At 48.8% G+C, this 9,193-nt stretch overlaps 1 protein-coding gene across 1 annotated transcript in view; it reads left to right on the forward strand.

The window, feature by feature from the left end:
* The first annotated feature begins 4,247 nt into the window (after positions 1 to 4,247).
* AGPAT3 (1-acylglycerol-3-phosphate O-acyltransferase 3) overlaps positions 4,248 to 9,193 on the forward strand; it is a 57,817-nt gene continuing 52,871 nt past the window's right edge. Inside the window, exon 1 of the mRNA XM_005880424.1 lies at positions 4,248 to 4,309. The gene's annotated coding sequence lies outside the window, so the exon portion shown is untranslated. The remainder of the gene's footprint in view (positions 4,310 to 9,193) is intronic.

Raw genomic sequence — 9,193 nt, forward strand, 5'->3', positions numbered from 1 at the left:
TTCCATCACCCCATCGTATTGGAAAGAATGACACCCTTCCCGGCGCCTAACTTTTTTCATTTTCCGTTATTTTCTCATTTTGAAATCCCACATGCTGGGATCCCACTGTGAACTGCGACAGCGCCCTAGGCAATTCTGCTGAGGTCACGCGGTGAGAGTGGTGGCAGGTGACTGGTCTGTCCTCTGTGGCCGTGTAGGGCGCACCGTAGGCTCCAGGCCGAGAGCATGGGTGACAGCGGCTCTGCATGGCCTCTGCTCCTCTTCCCCGGGAGCCTGTGAGGATGGGAAAGGCCACGTGCAAAAGCGCTTTGTAAAGAGGTGTGCACACACCACGCACCTCATGCCTGGCGGAGAAGTGCCGTCCCACGTGGTGTGTGTGAGTCCCGGCCGGCCTGCCCCGGGACGCCAGCACTTAGGAAGAAGGGGCTGCGATTGGCAAGCGCCACAGGGAGAAGGGAGCAAGAACAGAAACAAGGACTGAGCTTTGCACAGATTCGTCCCCGAACTGGCCGCGAGCCCTTGGACACCTGGCAAGGGTCCCTCCCGTGTGCCTCTCCTGCCGGCGTTGGCTCTCCTGCCTCCCGTGGGTGCCGACGAAGGAGACCGTGGGCTCTGTCCATCCCTGTTACTCTGTCTGGAAGAGGCCTGGCGGCATTGCAGCCCAGTGTCTCGCAGGTTCTGAGCATGGTAGAGGCGGGTGCATTGGCATTAGCTGTGCCACCCACCCGCACCCAAACTGGGTGTCTGCCTGTCTCACCATTCAGCACCGTGTTTCTGTGCCAGCTTTGGGTTTTCCTTGTTGCTGAATCATTTCATGGCTCAGCAAATCTGAGAGTAGCATCTCTCCTTCCCTGAAAGCCACTAGTCTGAGAGCAGCAGGGGCTGCTAGCTGTTGTGGTCACTTTGTGGCACTGGGGTGGCTGATTGGCAGGTGAGGCCACCTGTCCTTCTGGTCTTGTGTCCTTAGGCTCCTCTGGGAGTGAGGGCTGCGTTGGGAACCCCTGGAAGAAAGCTGCATGAGGGACTTTGTAGGGCGACTTCAGGTGCAGGGAGGTAATGGGCTCAGCTGGGGTATCGCCCCTCTTCCCAGCGATTGTGTTTACTGCCATTTGTGTGGGGAAAGGGAGGTTTTGAAAATAAGGTTTAACATTTGTCATCACATTTAGGGTAGGACAGGTTTACTTAACAATGATTTTACCAATTAGTCTTTTTATTCCCACTCACATACATCTGCCAAATAATGACATAAGCACCTAAGTGGGGAGAGGCTCCTGGCCCATCCCCGAGCGCAGCATGAAGTCAGCAGCGGTGGCCTGGAGCATTCCAGATACACTTTATTTGACATGGCGTGTAACTTGAATTGTGTGACATGTAGCACGTCAACTGTACAGAACAAGAAAGATTTGTACCAGGTGGTGGTTTGATGACAGAGGTGGTCCTTCCTGTTGTTGGGAGTGGGGCTAGGGGCGCTGGGGGTGAGAGACGGTCTGATAGAGAGACAGAGAATATAAATAAGAGAGGGGCTTCTTATAAATAAGAACTTTTTTCTAGAAAAAAAGAGAAAGTTTAAAAGAAAGTGATGATAATTACGAGTTGTTTATGCTTGGTCATTAGTACTTATTTCCAGAAAGGGTTCAGTTTCTTCTTCTCCTTTCAAAGTTTACAGAAGAAATGGAAAATTGGGAGTATTTGATAATTTTGTCATTTTTATTTTATAACTTGTGATTATATTATATTTCCAGGAATGGGTTAGCTTATTTTTTTTTAATTAATAAATATGAAAACAGAATATTGAATCCCCATGCCTACCATCCAGTGGGAGAATTAACCACTGTAAAATCACTTGAAGTCAAAGAGTTCATGAAAATAAAATTCTTAACTTGTAAGTGGAAAAGGGAGATGGGAGGACAAGGACCTCAGAGGCGTGTTCTGTCCGCACTGTGCGGAGCCGGAGGTGTGGCGGCTGCCCAGGGTTCGGAGGTGCTGTCAGTGTGACATGCACACGATTCCCAAGAGCATGAGAGGGAGCGTAAGACACCTCTCTAAGAGGCTTTTACACGGACTGGATGTTGGATATATTGGGTCAAATAAAATGTACTATTAAATCATGTTTGCCTGTTTCTTTTCACTTTTTCGTGTGGCGCTAGAAAATGTACAGTTGGAGGAGCACTTCCCTTTGTGGCTCGCATCAAGCTCCCACTGGACAGGGCTGTCGAGGTTCCGAGTGGCCTCTGAGGGAGGGCCCTGTGACCTTGGCATGTCCCCCACCTTCTCACTGCTTTTAACCAACCTTAAACTAGAAAAGTAAGAGAAGAAAAGGAAATAAAACACATACATGATGGGAAAGAGAAGGGAAATCTTTATTCACAGGTGTGGCAAACCCTACGGAATCTACAATAAGCTACTAGAACTAATAGGTGAGTTCAGTGAGTTTACAAGATACAGGTCAGTATAAAACTGGACAATATACTAGCACTGGACAATTAAAATTTGTAATAAAACACCATTTACAACAGCAGGGAAAATATGAAATTCTTAGGGATAAATGTAACCAAAAAATGTACCCAGAGAAATTAAAGAAGACCTATATAAATGGGGAGATATACTATGTCAATGAACTAGGACACCCAATGTCACTAATATGTCAGCTCTACCAAAACTGACATGGAGATGCAGTGCAATCAAAATCATAATCCTGGCAAAGTTTTTGTTTGTTTATTTTGTTTTTTTAGAAATTTACAAGCTCATTTTAAAAGTTAATGGAAATTCAAAGACCTAGAATAGTCAGAATAATTTTGAAGAGACAAACAAAAGATGACCTGGTTTTAAGACTCTCTCTTGCTTCACTAATTGTGGAAAAGGTATGCATGAAGATCAGTGGGATGGAACGATTCCAGAAACAAACCCGCACATTTAGAGTCAATGAGTTTCCAACAAAAGTACCAGCGTAATTCAATGAGGAAGTGGTAGCGTTTTCAACAAGTGATGCCAGGATTATTGGACACCCATATGCAGAAACAATGAACCTTTGTCCTACTTCCTCCCATTGTAAAAAAATCAACTCGAAATGGGTCATAAGCCTAAATGTGGAAGCTAAAACGACACGATTGATAGAAGAAAAATGTGGTGTATACTTAAATGGAATATTATTCAACCTTAAAAACAAACATGCTTATGACATGGATGAACCTGGAGGACATCATACTGAGTGAAATAAGCCAGTCACAAAAGGTCGAAGGCTATGATTCCACGTATATGAGATGCTTAGAACAGTCAAATGCTGGGTGCCAGGGGCTGGGGCGGGGGGAGTTAGTGTTTAATGAGGAGAGGGTTGCAGCTGGGGAAGGTGAAAAGTTCTGGAGATGGATGATGTGGATGGTTGTACAACAGTGTGAATGTGCTTAATGCCACTGAGCTGGGCACTTAAACATGATTAAAATGGCCTGGCGAGGATGGCTCAGTGGTTGAGCATTGACCTGTGAACCAGGAGTCAGGGTTCAATTCCCGGTCAGGGCACATGCTCAGGTTGCAGACCGGATCCCCAGTTGGGGGCTTGCAGGAGGCAGCCGATCAATGATTCTCTCTCGTCATTGATGTTTCTCCCTCTCCCTCTCTCTCTCTGAAATCAATAAAAACATATATTAAAAAGTGGTTAAAATGTGAATTTTATGTATATTTTACCACAACTTAAAGCAAACAAAAACAAGGAATAAGATTGGCCAGTGGCCCTGGGGTTTCGCTTCGTTGGTCACAGCCTAAGGTCATGCTGGAGGGAGAGGGGGCTGGCTGTTCTGGAGGGGAGCCCGGTGTGCAGAGTTTTGTCGGGTTTGGGAGGGAGCAAGAGTGCGAACGAGGTCGGGCAGCACTGCTGTGCCGGGAAGGACAGATCCTGGCATCCAGAGGGCAGAGGCCTGGGGGCTGTTTGGATCCGCGTGGCGCATGGCGGGAAGAGCCCATCTTCAGCTGCTCCTGAGAGCCTGCGGGGAGGTGGAAGTTGCTTTGTGGTCCTTCCTGGGGTGTGTTCATTTGTGAGCCATCTGTGGGGCCTCCCGATCAGGCAGTGGGAAGTCACGGCTCGGAAAGGCCCCGAATGGGCCATGGCCTCGGTATTTGCTGAAGGTGGTGGAGTATTCAGTTCACGGGGAAATAAAGTTCATTCCCGGTGGTCAGCTCCCCTGATGTGCAGGGGTTTGGTCACCGTGGGTTTTTCCTGCGTAAGGACATGTGTTTGTGCCTTTCGCTTTTAGGCCCTCAAGGTGAGAACCTCTCAGGACGATTGCTTCCCTGGCTGTGCTGACCCCGAGCCTCGGTAAGTTAGGAGAGGAGGCACCCGAGGGTGTGTGTGTGTGTGTGTGTGCGTGTGTGTGTGTGTGTGTGTGTGTGTGTGTGTTTCTGTTCCCCGGAACGGCCCTGGAGTGGGTCCCGCCCTCGTGATCTGGGCACAGCTCTTGCTGGCAGACCCAGAAGTCCATCTGCCTGGAGAGCCGAGCTCACTGAGTTAGCTTCAGTGACATTGAAGGGACCTTGTGGAGCACAGTTGGGGCTTAGTGCATGTTGATTGATTTCTTAAAGGGGTATGTGCTTTGAAGTTTTCTTAGGTATTTGTTAATCAGTTCCCATTTATCCAAAAGCGAAATGAGAAAGTTCAGGTATGGGGTCTCCCCTTCTGTTCTTTCCTGGGGGGCCAGACTAAAGATGCTGCTGGGTCCCAGTGTGTCTGCGGGGGAGCAGCAGCGGGCATCACCCCGCAGAGCTGGGCCTGGCTTTTGTTAGCAGACCCTGAAGATTGAGAGACTCTTTGAGACAGACATGGCCGTCCATTTAGATGTCCAGGGGTGACGTGACCCTGAGGTCTGTGGGCATGTTTGCCAGGAGGAGGCCCAGTTCTCCATCGGGCGCTCCCCTGGGAGCCCAGTGATAATCGGCAGCTCTGGCGGAGAGCACTGAATCGGGGTGGGCATGGGGGTACCCAGTCATCAGAGTCCTCAGGCCCATCCCACAGAGTGGCCTCCAGTTACCCGCACCCCCTCTTCTGTCCTCTGTGTCCTGGCTCCAGGCAGTCCGGGACCCTTCTATTAGGCTCCAAGCTGACCTCCGCCCTCCTGCACCCACACGCAGTCTTGAGATCTGCTAGTGTTAGGTCAGTGAGCGACAGGTTCCTTTCTGTTAATCATGCCTCCACCAGATGGCCTCCTGCCATTTCTTCTCTGGGCCTGAAGTCACCTGTCTTTTAAAGTGAGCGGGTCCCAGCCACCATGTCTAGAAGTTTGCACATTTAATTAATAGTTCCCAGTTCTCAGGCAGGATGTTTAAGCTCCTGTGTAATGATTACAACGAACCATGTGCTGATAGCTACTATTTGGTAAAAACAGTTTTTGGGATATGAGTAAGTTGATACAACCCCATGCCAATCTCATACTTTTTGTATTTGTAGTCTTGGCTTGTTTAAAATAATGTTGCTTAAATATATGAACTGAGCACTGCAGTACTGCCTTCCTTTCCAAGTTAAAATTACTTTGTTTAGTGTCGCTTTAGAATTAAGGCTTTTCTTATGAGTGCCTGTTTAGTAACTGTTACCATAAATATGACACAAGCCTGGCCATATCGTGGGCGTGGTGTGGCTGTAGACTCTGACATTCTGAATCAAAAGTGTATGTGCTTTCTTTGCTCATCATTGATTTAATACTCAGCGTAGGGTTTCACTTGTTGAGTTGTTGCGAGCTGCTATTGTGTACAGAAGAAAATCACAGTTATGTTGTATCCTAGGGTGGAGCTCTCAATGCACTGCTTTCTCTTCCTGTCAATTATCACCTGCAGTGACTGGAGGCTGCTTGGGGCTGAGGGGATTCTCTCCCTCACAATTGCCAGGGGTCCTGGGGCCCAGGGCGTGCAGAGCTGCAGGGGCTGTGGGTGACGCCGGGAGCCTTGCGATCCGGGAGGCGCATTGCACCGTGCACAGCAGGCGTGTGTCCCCCGCCACGGGTTGTTCCTGGGCTAGAGGGGCCCAGGGTCACTCACTGGTCAGCAGCCGGACCTCTCCCAGAAGGATGGAGTTTGGGGAGATTGGAGATGGAAATCAGCTTCCTGGACCAGGTTCCTTTCCCAGGAAGGGGCGTCTGTTTTCTGGTACCTCCCACCCTGCATTCTCCTGCTGGAACGTGTAAAGGGCTGTGTGCACACAGGTTCACATGCCTTCACTGTCCAGGTCACCAGTGCTCCTGGGCAGGGCTGCCTGCCTCCAGGCGTCTAACACCAGGCAGAGGCCACCGTGGCGGGCGCCGTCTTGTCTCACAGACACCGCCTGCCTGGCAGCTCCTTATCTCTTGGGGACTAGAACTAAAAATTGAAGCGCTCCTCTGGAGTGGCCGTGCCTGGGCGCACCAGGACCTGGTGTGCCGTCGGTTTGGCTCTGTATCGGGGGTTCTGGCTGGAACAGAGGACTGTGGGGAAGGGCATCCGGGGGCCACATCACATGTATCTATCTGGTGGCTGCGTCACGTGCAACCTGAGTTGTCTTGGCCGCCTTCTTGACTCGGCGCCTGGCATTGCCTGAGCTGTTCTCCTACTCGCTTCCACGTGAATTGAAGTGAAGAGGTGAGTCCATAGAAACACAGGGCTGAGCCGGGAGGGATGGTCCAGCCCCAGACGTTGAAGGGAGGGCACCACGCAGGCCTGGCACAGGAGTGAATGTCACGCGTGTGTGGCCCCTTCTCAGTTTTAGTGCCACTTTGCTCTCTTCATTGTCCTTCCAAAGTGGGCGTCTGTCAGGGAGGCGTTTGGGCAGCTGGCAGCCCTGGCGGAAGGTGAAGGCGCTGCCATGGGCGGAGCGGTGTCCGTGTTCTGGTCACCATCTCCTGCAGCTCTCCATTTTCCGAAATTGCCTCAAGAACTCCTTGGACCTCCTGTGTAGACGATCATCTCACGTACCAATGACAAAAGCTGTGCAATCTCTGTTTCTCTTATTCTTTACTTGTCTTTCACTGTGGCCGCAGTAAGTTCTGATGTTGGGATGGAGTCTCCATGGTCATTCCTTAAGTATGAGTGGCATTGCACTTCCCGTCTGCCTTTCCTGAATCCAGTGAAATAGGCTTGTTTTCTTCCTTTTTCTCTTATTGCCAATAATTAGATTAATTGATTTTCTATAGTAAACTGTTTCTGTGTCCTGATATAAACAAAATTTGGTCATGATTTTATTTTAGTTTTTAAAATTTTGGAGTATTTTTAAAAAATATATTTTCATTGATTTCAGAGAGGAAGGGAGAGAGAGAGAGAAACATCAATGATGACAAAATCATTGATCGGCTACCTCCTGCACGCCCCCTATTGGGGATCGAGCCTGCAACTCGGGCATGTGCTCTTGACTTGAATCGAACCCAGGACCCTTCAGTCCACCAGCTGACACTCTATCCACTGAGCCAAACCAGCTACAGCGGTCATGATTTTTTTTTTTTTTTAAACTGCATGGCTAGAATCAGTCTGCTAATATATATTTATTGTGAGTATTCCGTCATGATTTTTTTTTTTAAACTGCATGGCTGGAATCAGTCTGCTAATATATATTTATTGTGAGTATTCCATCTATATTCTTGCCTGCGATGGGTTCAGTAATGGGCATTTTGCGTGGCTCCTGCTGTTTCCTGGAATGCCTTGATTGTTTCTCATTCAGGAAATGCTGACTTTGGGGTGAAGAGGTTATTACCTTACAGGGGAGTCCGTAGTGGGTGTGTTGTCTTCAGGGGAAGCATATAATGAGTGTCTATAATCTTTTAAATTGCCTCCACTTTATGGGGTGTTTTTATCAGAAAGTGAGGCTGGATTTTGCTAAATTACCTGACCAGCATTTTTCTTAAAGAAATAGAATGAATTTTATTAATAGATTTCCTACCACAAAATCATGGTTCCATTCATGGAACAAACCCTTCTTGGTCTTCATGTGTTATTTTTTTAATATGCTATTAGGTTCTGTTTGCTAATTTTTAAAGGAATTTTACATTTATATTCATAAGTGAAGAGCAGTGGTTCTCAAACCTTTGATCCCTTTACACTTGGCAGTGCCAGGACATGTTTTTGGTTGATAAACTGGTGGTGGTGGTGGTGGTGGTGTTTCTGTTTGCCTCTAGGGTAGAAGCCAGGAATGCTGCTAATATCTGACAGTGCACAGGGCAGCCCCACCACAAAGTATCTGGTCCAAATGTCAGTAGTGCCATGTGGAGAAACCCCAGTGTTGATGTATATACTATTTTAGAAACTAACACCAAGAACATTTAAAAGTCATTAATAATTTATTTAAAATAGCAGCAGTAGCTCTTTCTGGTTTTGGCCGTGCGAGGGACCCTGAGCAGCAAAGTCTCCCGGGATACCCTGCATGAGGCGGTGCGGGGAGTCCCGCACAGGAAGCAGCGCCAGCGCAGGAGGTCTTTGCAGACAGTCAGGCTGCAGATCGGCTTGAAGAACTGTGACCCTCAGAAGGACAGACGCTCCTTGGGCACCACCAGGCGGAAGTCCACTCCTGCCCCACTTTCTCCACATGTGATCTGGGGGACCAGCAGCCCTGTGCTGAGGCCAAGGCCGTTTACTAGAACACCCCCCACAGGGACATGAGGCGCTGAAGAAAAAACTCAAAAAGAATACGAAGCTGGCCAAGAAGTGTGCTGTCTTTTGCCCTCAGTCTCTGGTCAAGTCCAGGCATGGACCAGTTCCTGTCCTAGCTGACCCACGAGGAGAACGTGGTGGCCGAAACGATGAGGTGACATGCAGATGAAGAGGATGTGTGTCTGGCAGTGGCTGTTGGCCACGTGAAGATGACGGGGAGGAGCTTGTGTGTAGCATCCACTTAGCTGTCACCTTCCTGGTGTCGAGGCTCAGACAGAAGTGGCAGAACTTGCGGGCTTCGTACACCAGGAGCCCACGGCAAGCCCGGCGCCTGGACTCCGGCACAGCTGAATAAGCCAAGCTGCCACCATAGAGAAAGGCAGTAACCTACTGCACGTCAACATCAGTCACATTTTTAATAAAGAAAACTATATTTTTTCAAAACTGAAAAACAATGTAGTGAGGAGAGTGGCATTGGTTTATATTTTTGCAACGTAATCAACCTCTTTCATGTCTGACCTAATGGGGGACGGTGCAGGGATCCGTGTCAGCAGTGGCTGAGGTTCCCAAAGAAACTCCTGCCTCACCCAGCACAGCTTTG

Source organism: Myotis brandtii, unplaced genomic scaffold (assembly GCF_000412655.1).
Source record: "Myotis brandtii unplaced genomic scaffold, ASM41265v1 scaffold638, whole genome shotgun sequence".
Lineage (NCBI taxonomy): Eukaryota > Metazoa > Chordata > Mammalia > Chiroptera > Vespertilionidae > Myotis > Myotis brandtii.